Here is a 19,444-nt window from a genome sequence, read left to right on the forward strand (position 1 = left end):
CCTGGACAAGATGCTGGTCCATTGCAGGGTTACTTATTTTTGCCAGCTGAGTGGACTGGAGTAATGTGAAATGAAGTGTTTTGCTCAAGAACACAAGACATCACCTGATCTAGGAATTGAATCCACAATCTTAGAGATCATGAGTCCAACACCCTAACCACTAAGCCATGTGCCTCTACTTTTTCAGAGTTGCTAGAAAGTAATTTATGAAAATGTAGATTTTGGTTATGGAAAAAAAAAAAAAACTGTCTTTTATTTTTTCATGTTTGTAAATAATTTCAATTCTGATAACATTTATATAGTCAGCTTTATTAGCAATTTTGCCATAATAATGTATAAAATACCACAGCTGATTAAATTATTAATAAGATAGATTGTTGACCAATAGGTCAATGGCTTGTATCTGGTCACTATTGCTTGCTTTGTTTTACATCAAATCTCAATGACCCAGTAGTATTTTTGGTAAAATAGGTATTGTAAGAAGTACAGCTTCTTTCAGAAGTCAGTACAAATATACCAAAACAAAATGCATGTATGTATTGTTGTTATTTGTGTATAATGTGAGAAATTTAATACAACATATCAGGATCAGAACTGATGGATAAGAAATATACTCAAATGTAAAACTAAAAAAGAAAACAACAAGGGGATGAAATATATTGTTGATTTATAGGTACAAAATGTAGGGATGCATTATATTTGAGATCACATGATAGTTTAGTGGGTACAATATGTACACACACACACACACACACACACCACACACACACACACACACACACACACACACACACACAACACACACACACAACACACACAATGGGCTTCTTTCAGTTTCCATTTACCAAATTCGTAGCTATGTGGTACTACGTGCAGTATTTTGACTAAACGTCTTCTCAGCAGAGCCTTGGGTTGACAAATACTTTTTGAATGGAATTTGTGGACAGAAATTTTATAGACCCCTACTGCGTGTGTGTGGGGTGGGGTGGGGTGGATGTGTGTGGGTGTGTGTGTGTGTGTGCGTGTGTGTGCATGTGTCTCTTCTACCAGTGTTTTTATTTCAAAGAGTATACAAAGATTCATGAGCCCAAAAATACCAAAAAAACTGGTATTGCATGAATGAAATTTAACATCTATTTTATCATTCCAGCATAGGTTCAGATGCTCAATTATTTAAGGTAGGACTTTTCTGACACATGCTGTTCCTGTTGCAACCCTTGCTTGTTTTCAAATAAGGGTTTTGTTTTAATGCAGATGTCTACAAAAGCACAGAGCAACCAATCATAATATCAACATGGAATATAAGTATCACCACCACTTTGTTGACAAGCATGAAATATCAACATTCACACATGCACACACACACACGCACACACACACACACACACACACACACACACACACACACACACACACACACAGATACATACACACATGCATGCATACATGTTTACATACACACTCATATATATTTATGATCAGCCTCCTGCAGGTTCTGTCAGTCAGGTTCTCTCACAAGGCGTTGGTCAGCCTGTGGCTATAGTAGAAGACACTTAACTAAGGTGCTGTATAGTGGAATCAAATCCAAAAATTATGTGTTTGTGAAGCAACCTCCTTAACTCCACAGCCATGCTGTACCAATCCTGATAAAAATTTGCTACGAGTTACAAACAATCCGTCATCATTTTACATCATCAGAAATACAACAAACTAATGATTTGTTTACTGGATCGCCATCATCATCATCATTTAACGTCTGCTTTCCATGCTAGCATGGGTTGGACGGTTTGACTGAGGACTGGTGAACCAGATGGCTGTGCCAGGCTCCAATCTGATCTGGCAGAGTTTCTACAGCTGGATGCCCTTCCTAACGCCAACCACTCCAAGAGTGTCATGGGTGCTTTTACGTACCACCAGCACAAGGGCCAGTCTGGTGGTACTGGCAACGGCCACGCTCGAGATGGTGTTTTATACGTGCCACCTGCACAGGAGTCAGTCCAGCGGCACTGGCAATGACCTCGCTTGAATGTTTTGTTAACGTGCCACCGGCACAAGTGTCAGTAAGGTGACACTGGTAATGATCACACTCAAATGGTGCTTTTTTATGTGCCACCAGCACGGAAGCCAGACAGCTGCTCTGGCAGTGATCCTGCTCAGATGGAGCTGTAAGCGCTCCACTGGCACGGGTGACAGTCATCGAATTTGGTTCAATTCCAATTTCACTTGCCCCAACAGGTCTTCGCAAGCAGAGTTTAGTGTCCAATGAAGGGAGGTTGGCATGGGTGCCAGTCGTCGAATTTGGTTTGATTTTGAATTCAATTTTGATTTCACTTGCCACATCAGGTCTTCACAAGCAGAGTTTTGTGTCCAAAGAAGGAAAGGTATGCATAAGTGGGCTGGTTACATCCCTGGTAAAGGCCATAAAGGCTATAACAAAGAATGTTATTGCTCATAAATTCTTTCTAATTTAAAATAAGGTCATCAGTTTTCAGGGCAGGAGGCAAATTGATGGCATCAATCCCAGTACTTGATTGGTAATTTTGCTTTATCAACCTTGAAAGGATAAAACACAAAACTGACCTTCGCAATATTTGGACTCAGAATATAAAGAAAGGAATATAGGCACAGGAGTGGCTGTGTGGTAAGTAGCTTGTTTACCAACCACATGGTTCCGGGTTCAGTCCCACTGCGCGGAACCCTGGGCAAGTGTCTTCTACTATAGCCTCGGGCCGACCAAAGCCTTGTAAGTGGATTTGGTAGACGGAAACTAAAAGAAGCCCATTGTATATATGTATATATGTATGTGTGTGTTTGTCCCCGTAGCATTGCTTGACAACTGATGCTGGTGTGTTTATGTCCCCGTCACTTAGCGGTTTGGCAAAAGAGACTGATAGAATAAGTACTGGGCTTACAAAAAATAAGTCCCGGGGTCGAGTTGCTCGATTAAAGGTGGTGCTCCAGCATGGCCGCAGTCAAATGACTGAAACAAGTAAAAGAGAGAGTAAAGAGTAAAGGAAAAAAAAAATGCCACTAAGCATTTTGTTTAACAAGCCAACAATGTTGCAGCTTGCTGCCTTGTTATTGCTTGTAAAGTGCAATATAAAATAAATGAACAAAATAAAATAATAAGTAGTGGATGGGGTCGATATAACCATCTAAAATATTTGGCCAAAGTCCAATGACTGGAACTAGTAGAAGGGTGATAGTATATAATTTATTTGTCAGAAAGTGACAAGTTATTGCTCGTAGTTATCTTGTTGTTTTCTGAGCTGAACTTAAACCACACATGGATTCTTTAACAAAGAATTGTAATTGACATTCAAAAAATGGTAAGTCCATTTTGCATGAGAACTGATGATGAGCATAATTATGCACTACACCAGTGTTTCAGTAAATAAATTTGTTTATTCTCAAAATTTGTATTCAACAAATCAGCATTTTTATTTTAATAAATGTAAATTAGATAAAGAACACAGACAGCCAAGTTGATAGATCACTAAACAATGGCCAAGAGGTAAGTGGTTTGTCTGTATTATGTTGCCAGTACAATACTATGCTCATGGACAAGAATTTAACCTTTACAAGACCATATTTCTAATGGATTTTCATACATCTAGGGATGCTCATACTTGAACAACATCACCTGTGTTGTATCCTAGATTCACTAATTATTTTGGGTCTAGCAAAATACACCTCAGGTAACCAAACCAAAGTTGATGAAAGATACAACCAGTCTGTTTCAGTCGACTTTGAAAATAATTATGAATTAGGAAAATAATTATGAATATAAACCACTTTTAAATTATTAAGCCTATAATTAAGCACATAACAGACAGCTCATAGATAATATTGTGCTGGAAGATTTTAATTAAAACCTGAACACTTTAAAATGTGGGTTTTTTGTATCATGAAACCAGAAGCAATATCAGGCAGTATCAAAAGAGTTAATTCACAAAAGTTATGTTTACCTGACTCATAGAGATATAGTTCATTACAATAGGCAATCGTTACATTGTAGAATTGATTAAATCACTAAGCTTAGTGATTTAATCAATCCACCATTCTTAAACTCTATAGAACTGATGTCTCTTTCAAAGATATTTTTGACCAGGGTGGTTGGTATTAGGAAGGGCATCCAGCCATAGAAACCATGCCAAAACAGACACAGAAGTATGGTACAGTTATCTGCCTGGCCAGCTCCTGTCATATCATCCAACCCATACCAGCATGAAAGGAGGACGATTATGATGAATCTAGCAACTGATTCAATATATCACACTAGTACAATCAACCAAATATTATAATCTATCTATAGGCATGAAAGTACTATATTATGTTTCATTCATAAGGTAAATGATGATATTCCACACCAGAAAAGGAGGTGTGAAAGTTAAGATAAGACCACCATAGCTTACATTCTGTGCATAACATCTTTCAGATGAAGGTGACATACAAATGCTTTTATAATGAAAAGTTCTCAGATATTTAAGAAAAGCTCTCACCTCTCCTCCACCATATAGCTCCATTCAAGTACTCTTGACTCTCTCATCTTGAGTGCTTGACATGAATAATTAAGAATATCTGATATTCAGGATATTACCAATTACCCTTTTGCAGAGTCCACTCTGTTGCAAGTAGTTTGATCTGGTCTACAGTTTGAGGTTATCTTCCTTCCTTCCACCAGTTTTGGAAGCCCTATAAAGGAACATAAGCACTGCCCTTATCTCCTGACTAAATGGTAAAAAGAATCTTGCTTTGCCTTAGTGGCACCCATATTGTGTCCTCTTCCTACCCTACATACCCACATTAACTATTCCATTCCGTCTTTCATTCCCAGAGCATTACCCCACTGGATTTTTCTTGCTGCCCATGTTTTTTCTGTAACCACCAACTTATTCTTTTATATTCAAGAGGAATATTATCTATGTCAATCTACAAAGTCCCTAGGCAAAACCCCTTCTTCCAGACCTTACCATAAGCCTTTCATGCTATATATATGTCGGTTAAAAAATCCCCCACAAATGAACTGAATGAACTTTTCAAGACACACATACATACTCATTACTCTGTATACCTCCAGTATTTAGACAAATATACACATAAATATACACACATAACACATGTATGTCTACCCCCAAATGTTTATAAATACTCCCTTACAAAGATAAACTTCCATACACTCACTCCCCTAACACACATTCACCTTTGAACATACAATACTGTAATATCTCAAAGTAGTCTGCCATCCATGTAGCCCACATTCTTCAGTTACATTGAATATTTTACCAGAGTCACACCCATCATACACAGATTGTGGACTTAGCTATATGACTAAGTAATAATATTACAATGGCCTTAGACTTTATACTAAATGACATTATAACAAAAAGGTAAAAGAAACAAAAAATAAATAGCAATCAAAGAAGAAAAAAGAAAAGGAAGAAAGATGTAAAAAATATTATTAAAAAACATTTTTTTTCTTTGATTTCTGATATTACTCATAGGAAATCTTTGTCATATTCTGTTGACTTAAAACTAGTTAGAAAACATTGGTTAGATCACTGTCTCATTGTGAATGAATGCAAACATTCATGTCTGATCTTTCATGTATTTTTCAAGACTATTTCTAGTGCATAGTATCCTTTGAATGGCATTGGTAATGCTATTTTTAGAGAAGCATGATCAGGATATAAATTTGAGCCCTCTCTAGAAGTCTCTCCTTTCATTTGTCATTATTTTATTTATTCTTATTTCTTTTTTCATATTTCTGACTTTTTAAGATTAATTTCTCTGTTATAATTTTCCCTTTTGTAATATGTTCCATTTTCCCTTTTGTAATATTTTGTTCCATTTTCTATCTTTTCTTTAACTTCATTTTCAAATATTAATTTTGTTTTTCAGATTAAATGTAAGGTTTCAGATTTGTAATTTAATCGAAGTCTGATGCTGGAACTTTCAATATATTAGTGACCTATACACAGTGAAAGCTCTTGAAGCTGGATGCAAAATCAGTTTACAGACTTAGCTTGTCAACAGTGTCTCCTACATATAATACATCTTTATGAAAAGTACACAAGTCGTTAATAAGTGATTTGCTGCTATTAATAAATTTTTACCCAACCTGTCCACTATTTGTGACATCAGTGATTTGTTAATCACTGTTTGTATAAATCAGTTGAGACAAAATTTTGACTAAGCGTGCAGTTGATAGTTTGATATTTGCTACTGATGATGCACAAATACACAGAAATCTCGGAGTCTAGCAATTTCACTGCTGCTGTTGGACACATTTCTTCTGCTACTGATGTGCTTCTCAGCACTATATGTCTATATGAAATGCTTTCTCAAGACAAATCCTGCAATATTGTGGCTTTCATTTGATATAGCTACATTCAGTGAGATATAGAGATTGCTATTTAATATTTCTGTTTTAAAATATCATTGTTAATTTTCAAGGTATTTTTGCAGCCAGAATCACATGCTTATTTATCAATTAATATGATAATATTATTAAGACTGAAATAATTTGCTTTTAACTGTAGAACTTGAAGTAGATAAAACTATAAATAACAACATGTAAATATTGGGTTAAAAACCCTCTGAATAGAAAATGTCAAAGGCTGCCTATGGGACCTGAAACCACATCTTCTGTAACTATGACAGATGCTCTAACATTGTACCAAAGAAATCTTTTGAATGCCTCTATCTATTTTTGAGGCTTTCTTTTTACCGGCAAGAATTGTATGTTGTTTACATCATGAGAATTTAGAAGCTTTGAGAGACATCAAATAATTCATTTTTAATGGTGGAATTCAAAGAAGATAAAGCAATAATCTTTTTTCTATTAGTAGCACAAGACCCAAATTTTTGGTGGAGTGGGACTTGGTTGATTACATTGACCCCAGTACTCAACTAGTACCTATTTTATTGATCCTTAAAGGATGAAAGGCAAAGTGTACCTCAGCGGAATTTGAACCTAGAAAGAAAAGATGAACAGGAGTGGTTGTGTGGTAAGTAGCTTGCTTACCAACCACATGGTTCTGGGTTCAGTCCCACTGTGCGGCACCTTGGGCAAGTGTCTTCTACTATAGCCTCGGGCCGACCAAAGCTTTGTAAGTGGATTTGGTAGATGGAAACTGAAAGAAGCCCATCGTATATATTTATATATATATGTGTGTGTATGTTTGTGTGTCTGTGTTTGTTCCCCCACCATCGCTTGACAACCGGTGCTGGTCTGTTTACGGCCCCATCACTTAGTGGTTTGGCAAGAGAGACTGATAGAATAAGTACTAGGTTTACAAAGAATAAGTCTTGGGGGCGATTTGATTCGACTAAAGGCAGTGCTCCAGCATGGTCACAGTCAAATGACTGAAACAAGTAAAAAAAGAAAGAAAGAAAATGCTAAGCACGTAGTCCAGCGTACTAATGATTCTGTCAGCTCACTGCCTTAGATAAAACTATAAATAATGTGCAAATATTAGGCTAAAATCTCTTGAATAAAATACCAAGGAAGTTTTAATTTTTTTTTTTTTTTCCTGGAAGAAGAAAATGATGACAATTGAGTTAGAACTCAAAAATGAAGTAGCACTGAATATCAGATATTACTAATTATTCAGTGTATCTACTGGCCCAATTACTTAAAACAACAATTCTTATTTCTTTTTATTGCCTACTATTAGGGGCTAAACGTAGAGGGGACAAACAAGGAAAGACAAACGGATTAAGTCGATTACATCAACCCCAGTGTGTAACTGGTACTTAATTCATCAACCCCGAAAGGATGAAAGGCAAAGTTGACCTCGGGGGAATTTGAACTCAGAACGTAACAGCAGATGAAATACTGCTGAGCATTTTGCCCGGTGTGTTAACGTTTCTGCCAGCTCACTGCCTTTCAATAATTCTGATATGACGTCTGAAGTGAGTAAGATAAGAAAAAATACGAAATTGTGATGTTTATGTCTTTTATAAGAGTATTAGTCAAGGAGCTCAGGACTCAAAAGCTGACCTCTACTTTACAGTGCACAACATATTATTCATAGCTATTAAGCTGCAATCTTCTTTAGAATCTTTATCCTGTAGCATCAAGACCTTGACTTCGACATTCTTATGCAATAATTACACCTTATTACAGAATTTGTTTTTTTTGGCTCACAGGTTCAAGTAAAGGCTGTATTTATGGGATTATCTCCATCTATATTTATAATCAATGTTTACTTCATAGTGACATAAGTATTTAATACACAATTCAACAGCTATTTTTGCTTTTCTAACCAAAAGGAGAATTCTACAATGCACCAACATACAAACATAGATACAACAGACACATGCACACCATATTCATAATCTCATAGACAAATGTGTGGTGGCAAAATGGCCCAGTGGTTAGGGCAGCGGACTCGCAGTCGGAGGAGCGCGGTTTCGATTCTCAGATTGGGTGTTGTGTGTTTTTAGTGAGCGAAAACACCTTAAGCTCCACGAGGCTCCGGCAGGGGGTGGTGGCTACCCCTGTTGTACTCTTTCGCCCAAACTTTCTCTCACTCTTTCGTCCTGTTTCTTGAGTAATGCTGCGATGGACTGGCATCCCGTCCAGCTGTGGGGAACACATACACCATAGAAACCGGGCCCATGAGCCTGTCTAGGCTTGAAAAGGGCGCATAAATAAATAAAAACATAGACAAATGTATATGTATACATGCATGTGTGTGTGTCTGTGTCTGTGTGTGTATGTTCCGTCTATCTTTTATCTTTTGCTTGTTTCAGTCATTAGACTGCAGCCATACTGGGGCAACATTGTGAAGAATTTTTTATTGAATGAATTGATCCCAGTACTTAATTTTTTTAAAACCTAGTACATATTCTGCTGGTATCCCACTAAGTTACAGAGATGTAAACACACCAACATCGGTTGTCAAGAAGTGGTGGAGGACAAACACAGACACAAAAACACTCACATACACACAAACACACACACATATATATTCTTTCAGTCTCTATCTACCAAATCTACTTATAAGACTTTGGCCAACCCAGGGCTATAGTGGAAGACATTTGCCCAAGGTGTCATGCAGTGGAACTGAACCTGGGACTTTGTTGTTTGAAAATAAACTTCTTACTATACACCCACACCCACACCTATCTTAGCACATAGTTATGCCTGCACCTATGTATGTATGTATGTATGTATGTATGTATGTATGTATGTATGTATGTATGTATGTATGTATGTATATATGTATGTATGTATGTATGTATGTATGTATGTATGTATGTGTGTATGTATATATGTATGTATGTATGTATGTATCTATGTATCTATGTATGTGTGCATGCATATATGTATGAATGCATGCATATATGTATGTATGAATGTATCTATGTATGAATGCATGCATACATGTATACATCTATGTATGTATGTATGTACATATGTACGTACGTATGTGTGTATGTATGCATGTATGTATGTATGTATGTATGTAGGTATGTATGTATGTATGTATGTATGTATGCATGTATAAACATTATACATATATCAAAATGTGGAGGCACAATGGCCCAGTGGTTAGGACAGCGGACTCGCGGTTGGATGATCGTGGTTTCGATTCCCAGACCGGGTGTTGTGTGTGTTTATTGAGCAAAAACACCTAAAAGTTCCATGGGGCAGGGGGTGGTGTCGACCCCTGTTGTACTCTTTCTCCACAACTTTCTCTCACTCACTCTTCCTGTTTCTTGATTAACGCTGTGATGGACTGGCGTCCCGTCCAGCTGGGTAGAGCACATACCCCACAGAAACCAGGAAACCAGGCCCATGAGCCTGGCTAGGCTTGAAAAGGGCGAAGAAAGAAATATATCAAAATAGATGAAAGATCACAAATGTATTGGAATTGATATCTGTTGTTCTTTTTTTTTTAACAAGAATAGATAATGTCTGTGAGTGTCATGTGATTCTGAGTTCCAGCATGTTTGAAAGTGTCTATTATTGCTGCTAACTTTACAGACGTGAATATGTGAAGATGGTTCAAGCGAGGTCATTGCCAGTACCGCCTGACTGGCCCCATGCCGGTGGCACGTTAAAGCACCCACTACACTCTTGGAGTGGTTGGTGTTAGGAAGGGCATCCAGCTGTAGAAATTCTGCCAGATCAAGATTGGAGCCTGGTGCAGCCATCTAGTTCGCCAGTCCTCAGTCAAATCATCCAACCCATGCTAGCATGGAAAGCAGACGTTAAACGACGATGACAATGATGATTGCTGCCGCCGTTGCTGGTTTGCATTGCCTTGTTTTTGCTATTGTCTTATATTTCTTTAATAATTTCTAGTATGTTGAAGGGATTGCCACCATTGTGACCAAATAGATTTGAGTGCTATTGGTTGAAGAATATATATTATTTCATCATGTAGTATTGCCCAAGGCAATTGACTTAGAGATTTTAATTTAAGTGTAAGTGTGACAACAACTCAATACAAATAATTGCAGATTTGAACAGCTGTCACAATGAAAATTCATTAAAAACAAAACAAACAAAAAAAACTTTTCTGTTAGAGGAATTCAAAACCAAAGGTGTGTAGTTTCCTTTTGTATGTCATGATCAACAATCATTTCACTGCCTCCGGATTGATTTTATCTGAACATCAGTGCTGAGAAGCTACTGAGAATATATTGCTAATGCCAGTGCCACTGCTGATGAGGAAATGTTTCTTTGAAGGCTTTCCAATGATATAAAATGTACAGCTGTTGGGATGATTACTAGACAAGGTTGCTGCAATAATTTAATGGAATTGTAATTATCACTTTAGCTTTACGCATAGAATTTCTTGACAATTTGAAGAATTGCAAAGAATGCCGAGTATGCTAATTGTTATTTCAAATCTGATCTCATAAAAGAAGCAATATATAACTGAGTAATTTTGTTTAGCATCATCAAAAATATTGGCATTTTTTTTTTCACTGTTTCACATTCTTTTCCCTACCTTAGCTAAAATTGCTGGCCTTGTGCCAAAATTTGAAACTATTATTATTAAGGCAGTAAATTGGCAGAATTTTAAGCATGTTGGATGAAATGCTTCGCAACATTTCTTCCAAATATTAATGTTTTTTGTTCAAATACAAGGTCAACTTTGCCTTTCTTCTTTTGGGGGTCAAAAAAATAAAGTACCAATCAAGAACTGAGATTAATGTAATTCATTTGACCCCTCTCTTCAAAACTGCTGGCCTTATACCAAATTTTGAAAGAATTATTATTGTTATTGTTATCATTATTATATCTTCTTAATCCTTTTTGCCCCTTGTGGAGCAAAGGGCCGGTTTCCCGGTTTCCTTGGCATATAGGTTCTCCACCTAGATGGGACACTGGTCCGACACAGGTGAGCAGCAAGATGCAGGAAGAAAGAGTGAGAGAAAGTTGGGGTGAAAGAGTCAGCAGAAGTTCGCCATTACCTTCTGCTGGAGCCGCGTGGAGCTTAGATGTTTCGCTCATAAACACACACAATGCCCGGTCTGAGATTCGAACCTGTAATCCCTCAACTGGGAATCCGCTGCTCTAACCACTAGGCCATGTGCCTCCACATCATTATTATATAGTGTCAATCATTGCTGGGATTAATAAAACTGATTATCTTTCTCCTTCACATTTCAGATCTTGTACCTATACTCTTTTACTCTTTTACTTGTTTCACTCATTTGACAGCAGCCATGCTGGAGCACCACCTTTAGTTGAACAAATCAACCCCAGGACTTATTCTTTGTAAGCTTAGTACTTATTCTATCAGTCTCTTATGCATACATATACATATATACAATGGGCTTCTTTCAGTTTCCATCTACCAAATCCACTCGCAAGGCTTTGGTTGGCCCAAGGCTATAGTAGAAGATATTTGCTCAAAGTTCCATGCAATGGGATTGAACCCGGAACCATGTGGTTTGTAAGCAAGCTACTTACCACACAGCCACTCCTGCACCTTGTTTTATAGGATGATGGTTAAAACAAGTTGCTTTCTTTTACAATCTTGCTACTAAATGGGTGGCTGGTCAAAATTTATTCTAAATTAAAAAGAGAAAGAGAAGATGCATACATACATACATACTCTTTTTTTTTACATTTATTTCAGTCATTTGACTGCGGCCATGCTGGAGCACCACCTTTAGTCAAACAAATTGACCCAAGGACTTATTCTTTGTAAGCCTAGTAATTATTCTATCAGTTTCTTTTGCCAAACTGCTGAGTTACGGGGACGTAAACACACCAACATCGGTTGTCAAGCAATGTTGGGGGACAAATACAGACACAGTAACACACACACATATATACGACAGGCTTCTTTCAGTTTCCATCTACCAAATCCACTCAGAAGGCTTTGGTTGACCCAAGGCTGTAGTAGAAGACACTTGCTCAAGATGCCACATGGTGAGACAGAACCCTGAACCATGTGGTTGGGAAGCAAGCTTCTTACCACTCAGCCATTTTTGCACCTATGCACACACACACACACACAATGGTCTTCCATACAGTTTCCATCTTCCAGATTCACTAACAAAGCATTGATCAACCTGGGACTACAGCAGAAGACATTTGCCTTTGGTGCTGCACAGTGGGGCTGAACCTGAAACCTCATGGTCACAAATTGAGCTTCTCATCCATACAGTCATGTTTGTGCCTACAAAGACAATCAAATGTTATGTCAGGCATTTTACTTGATACTCAAGAGATCCACTATCCATCCATCATCTTGTAATAACAGTTCTTTTTAATTGTAATAATTTGTTCTAGTTTTGGCACAGATATCTGACAAACTCCTCCTTTTTGAGGTTTTGGTAGATTTGCAAGCTGCATGGTGACCTCAATGTGCTGAAGGCACAAGAAAAGCACCCTGTACACAGTTAAGTGGTTGATGTAAGGAAGGTGAAGGGAAGAAAAGGATAGAAGGAGGAAATGAAATATAAGTATACAACCCATGCTAGTATGATGATTATGATGATGATGATGATGATGATGATAGTGTACAACATATGTGAACTCATCTATTATGCAAACTTCCTGGTACAGGAGAACCTCTAACTGGGGCCAATGAAGAAACCTAACCTCACAGATCCAGGATCATCCTACACCAAAGGCACAAGCCCTCACTCAACTGTTACTTTCCAAACTATAGGTGCATGGTTGGAGAAGGTTCATTCAGTGTGTGTGTTTGTGTGTCTGTGTTTGTCTCCCCAACATCGCTTGACAACCGATGCTGGTGTGTTTACGTCCCCGTAATCTAGCGGTTTGGCAAAAGAGGCCAATAGAATAAGTACTAGGCTTACAAAGAATAAGTCCTGGGGTCGGTTTGCTTGACTAAAAGCAGTGCTCCAGCATGACTACAATCAAATGACTGAAACAAGTAAAAGAGTAAGGTCTTGTAGAGTTTTAAAGTCCTGGATATCAGGATAATTCATATCATATAAATTAAGAATTTGTATTCTCTCCTCAAGATCCCAATATATGCATGTATCTATGTATGTATGTCTTTATGCTTGTCCTCTCACCAAACTTAAAAAATAAGTACTGAGGTTGCTTTGTTCAACTAAACCTTCAACACAGTGCTCAGTATGGCTGTAATCCAATGACTGTAACAAGTACACGATAAAAGATTTATATTCTTAGGGCAAATCCATTGGCCATCATGTTTACTTTTGATTCTTCATGGGGGGTCAATCTAATGGTGTATCAGTCAAATTTGGGATTTGATTTAATTACTTTCCCTTCTTCCTATGTAAGAAATCATTATAAATATGTTATTAATATTTATCATTTCTTTTTTCATAAATATCTTTATACACAGATGAGCTTGCCAAAATCTAAAATAAGCACATACCCTCTCCCCTTCCTACACCCCCATGCTATTGATTACGGATCTTACTTTGCGATATTGATTGTTATCAGACAATAGCAAATGCATAGGTTTACTTAATTCTTCAATTTTGGTGCAGTCACTGAAGATTTGGCAGAATCTCAATAACTTACCTTTTGCCATTTGTGTCTTGTATCTTGAAAACATGAGTAGTAGTATGCAAACAATATGGGTGCATCTATGTAATTATATACACACACATACACACACGCAGATGCATGTATACAAATATTTATATACACATACATACATACATACAATTGTTAAGATCCCGGATGAGCCAATATCTAAGCAAGAAACTCAAAAGGGGGCAGTAGCATTGAACCCCATATTTCACCAAAATCTGCTCCGACAAAGATGGAAAGTGGAAAGATGATTACAATGGTGGTGCTCCAGCATGGCCACAGTCATTGGACTGAAACATATAAAAGAATAAAAGAATACATACATGTGTGTGTGTGTGTGTGTGTGTGTGTGTGTGTAAACAAAAATGAGATAAGAGAAAAAAACTCAGTGACCAATGGCAAGTATTGGAACAACATAAATAAATACAAGTGTATCAGATACCAAAGAACACAAATTCCTGATTTATTAAAACTACCACCACCTCTTGAGGATATATCATAATTTCTAAATGGTAATCAAGACCTATTCCACTTCAAAAGAGGGAATAATCTTAAGCTTCAAGAATTTTTCAAAGATGACATGCCATTAAGAGAAAGGTCATGCTTTTCGTCTGGTGATAAGAAAACAGTTTAGGTAGGTGGCGCTGTGAGCTGCTCTAGGTGTGTGATTTAGTGGTTTGGCAAAAGAAACTGATAGAATAAGTACTAGGCTTACAAAGAATAGGTCCTGGGGTTGATTTGGTCGACTAAAGGTGGTACTCCAGCATGGCCACAGTCAAATGACTGAAACAAGTAAAAGAGTTGTGTCTATGCAACAATGATATTCAGTTAGATTGTTTTATGTGGTAATTACAGATTTCTTTTGCCATGTTAAGATTTGTAAGCTTACATTACCCAAACAAATAAGCCTGTGAATTAATTTTGTGAAGTTAATTCTCAATTTCTTAAAATTGTCTTCCTTTTCATTTAAGTGATACTAATTGCACAAGATTTTGGTTTCCATTCTCCAACAACAACACTGCCAAATAAGATATATGAAGTCAGATGAATTAAATCCTTCTGAAGATCTCCAATTTTGATTAAGACATGCAAGTAAACCATTATGATATTTTCATCTTATAGAAACTAAGCCCAGCAGTGAAACAGTAATATCTCTCTCTATATAAACGGCAGTTTGTCTGTGCATGTTTCTGTGTGTCTGTTTGCTTGTACCCTCACCCTGACCACGGCTTTCAACCGATTCTGATGAAACTTGACACACACATAGCCCAATGTCATAATTCAAAACTAACGCAGTGAAAATTTTGAAAAGTTCCCCCAGTTCTGAAAAAAATCGATAAATTCGACATGGGGTCGAGAATCAGGAACACAAACCACAAACTGTGTAGGGGACGCAACTCCACCTTTTTTAACTATCAAAAAAAATTTACCATCATTTTTTTCCCTTTTTTTGCTATTCTTTGGCTATAACTCTCTAAAAATGCTTTATAGTTATTTCCCTTACAAACCTGAGCAACGCCGGGCGATACTGCTAGTTTATAATAAAACCTTCCAATTTCACCAGCTCACACAATATATGTGAGTGCTCTTATCTACTTGATTCCTGAATACTCATATTAACTGGAATAGAGTTTAAAACAGTATATTCAGTCAAATAATATAATTTCCTCTTCTATCAGTATATAGAGGATTTATTAGAAAAACAAGAAAATTGCAGTAAAGCTTTATGGTAATGGTACCAAGCATAGAATGCAGGCCATCATTTAACTTGTTTTATTCTTCTATTCCATTTTATTTTGACATGCCAGTGGCACGTAAAAAGCGCCATCCGTACGTGGTCAATGCCAGCGCCACCTTGACTGGCTTCCGTGCCAGTGGCACGTAAAAAGCCCCAACCAATCATGGCCGTTGCCAGCCTCCCCTGGCACCTGTGCCGGTGGCATGTAAAAAGCACCCACTACACTCACGGAGTGGTTGACGTTAGGAAGGGCATCCAGCTGTAGAAACACTGCCAGATCAGACTGGAGCCTGGTGCAGCCTCCTGGATTCCCAGATCCCGGTCGAACCGTCCAACCCATGCTAGCATAGAAAACGGACGTTAAACGATGATGATGATGCACATGGCATTTTATTCTTCTCCTCCATTTTACAAATCCTGTGTGCATATATGCATTGTATGTTCACACTTCTCTTTCTAGTTCCTACTCAAAACTATTTACAGATCACAACTATCTCACAAACTTGTGTTCATGAGGAGCACTTTGCACTTTGATGGTTGTGAAACTAGTATATTCATTCAGAAGAACCCCACTCCCCCAACATACCATCGCTGATTTTAACTTTCTTGCACTATGTTGTAAATGCACCAGGAAAGATCTGACCACTCTTGAAGTTGGCAATTTTATGGAATTCAAATGATGTATTGTGTCTGATAATCCTTTTGACTCCTGGTCATTACTATATGTTTCTTCTAGAAAACCTTCAAACTTATACAATATAATTTATGAGAGCGGTTCACAAAGGACTTGGTAAGTGATGCCAAGACACCCTCAGCCTTCTTGGCAATTTTAGCAATGTGTTTTGTCCAATGCAAATCGCTGTCGACAATAATGCCCAGGTCACGTTCACACGAAGACTTTTTGAGATTAGTGTTGTGGAGAGAGTAAGTAGATGCTGGGTTTTTCCTCCCAAAATGCATGGTGGTACATATCTATCTATCTCTTTCTCTGTCTGTTTGTCTGTCTGTCCGTCTGTCTATCCGTCTGTTTGTTTGCCTGTTCGCCTATCTATCTATTTATCTGTCTCTGTCTGTCTCTATTATCTATACATAACATACAAACATACATGTCTACACACACATACACATATGTATATAATACATATAATACATACATACACACATATATATAAATATGTATATGTGTAAACACACACACACACACACACACACACACACACACACACACACACACACACAGAATCTTTGCATTATCATTTTTGATGATGACTTCTGGTTTATGCTCGTACCAATTTTTTGCTCTGTCAAGTCCATACTTGTTGCAAAGTGTCCAATGGACAATCCTTGCCATATTGTCATGACGCCTCTTATATTCTTTCTGGGCTAGTAGTGTACATTGATTAGTAATATGCTATACAGTTTCACCATTTTGTCCACAAATTCTGCACTTATCACTTTCTGATGTGTTGTCCACCACCACCACCACCACCACCACCGCCACTGCCACCGCCATCACCACCACCAACACCATCACAACCACCACCATTACTACTATTATTGTCGTCGTCGTCATTGTTGTTGGTGTTGGTGTTGTTATTGTTATCATTATTATTCTATGTTTGACTTTTGCTTTACATTTGTACAAGTTGGCTCCAAGTCTCACCCAGAGACAACAAGTTGGAACTTCATGTTGGTATTATGCCTAGGGTGCCATATATTTGGTTTTGTACATAGTGTTGTTCTAGAGAATGTTTAAGAAACCATAAGAAAATTATGTTTGTTTTAAAACTTGAGATTACATAGAAAGTATTTTGCGTAGGATATGAACAGTTCCCATGAGCATTATCTTTTGAATTTCTGCCATTTTTGGGTTTCCTGGTCTCTGAGTTAGGTAGCAATCAGCCCCTTTTGCTATCATTCCTAGGGCTCCTACGACAACAAGTCTTCAGCTTCCACATTTTGCTGATTTCTATTTCAAGATCTTTATATTTGCTCAGTTTTTGGTGGGTCATGACAGATATGTTTATATCGATTGGGACAGTCATATCAATAGGAGGCATGTTTATTATTATTATTATTATTATTATTATTATTATTATTATTATTATTATTATTATTAAACACAAAGAAGGCACAGAAAATAAATTTCCTCAACTGTCCAGGGGGATCCTTGGAAGTAGCAGATAATTTTCATTACTCTAGGTGACCAAATTAGCAACTGTGGAGGTTGCTCTCAAAGCACAGCTGCTAGCAGAAGGACTGGCTGGGTTAAGTTCAGAGAGCAATTACCTTTGTTGGTAAGAAAGGGCCTCTCCCTCAGAGTAAAAGGCAGACTGTATGATGCCTGTGTATGGCCAGCTATGCTACATGGCAGTGCAACATAAGCTGTGACTGCAAAGGACATACACAAGCTTGAGAAAAATGAAGCTAGCATGCTCTACTGGATGTACAATGTTAATGTGCATGTATGACAGAGTGTAAATGTCTTGAGAGAAACATTGGGTATATAATAGGCATTAACTATGAGAGCTCAAAATCTCTCGTGGAAGCATCATCCAACCAAAATGCAAATATATGGGAAACTACCACCTGTGTCATCTCTTGTGAAAGGTAGGAGAGTCCAGTTTGCTGGACATTGTTGTAGAGCTGAAAACGAGACAATTTCTACTCTTCTCCTCTGGAAGCCATCTACACGAAACACCAGAGGGCGCACACTCTCCTACCCTGATGTAATCTCCAGGGATACAGGCATCCAGCAACAGGACGTCCGTAATGCTATGATGGACCGTGAAGTCTGGCGTAGCATGGTAAATTCCATTGTCTCGACCACGGTCGAACAGTGATGATGATGATGAGGCATTAATCATAGTATGCAAGAGAGAAGACTGTGTTGGTATGGCCATGTGAAGCATATGGATGAGGACAGATGCATAAAAAAGTGTTGATCTCTAAATGTGGAAGGAACCTGTGGAAGAGGAAGACCTAGGAAGACATGGGATGAAGTAGTGAAAAATGATCTTCAGATGTTGAGCCTCACAGAGAAGACAACAAAGGACTGAAGCAACTGGCAGTCTGCTGTGCTTGAGAAGACCTGTTCAACAAAGTAAAATCCGCAGCCCACCCATGCTCACCACCACTATTTCCCCCTTCACTCCTTTCTCCCTCACATATCCACATACCTGCATGCAGTATGCCCCTGTTGAAACCATTCCCTTCCCCGCAATTCTGGCTCCTGCTCTTTTGAAATCTTGAGAACCCACCACCTACTCAATCCCCGTCCCTATCAAATATACATCACCCTGTAACTTAGGTGCATGATCCCTGCCCCTCTCTGTCACATCTTCACTATCATTCTCTTCTCTCTCTCCCTCTCCCTCTCCCTCTCTCTCTCCCTCTCTCTCTCTCTTCCCCTCTCTCCCTCTCCATCTGAGGAAACCATGTCTTTCGTCTAATGCACAACACCTCTCTGTCCCTCAACTCTACTTCCCTGCCCCAGTTGAAAAGTCCTGTTCTGCAAGTTACTTGGTGATCTTATGCTACTGGTGCCAAGAAAACAGCACCCTATAAATTTTGTAAAGTGGTTGGCATCCAGTCATAGAAACTATGCCAAAAGAGACAGCAGAGGTTGGTGCATCCTTCTGACTTGCCAGTTCCTGTCAAACTGACCTACCCATGCCAATATGGAAAACGGATAG

The sequence above is a fragment of the Octopus sinensis genome, linkage group LG4 (assembly GCF_006345805.1).
Source record: "Octopus sinensis linkage group LG4, ASM634580v1, whole genome shotgun sequence".
Lineage (NCBI taxonomy): Eukaryota > Metazoa > Mollusca > Cephalopoda > Octopoda > Octopodidae > Octopus > Octopus sinensis.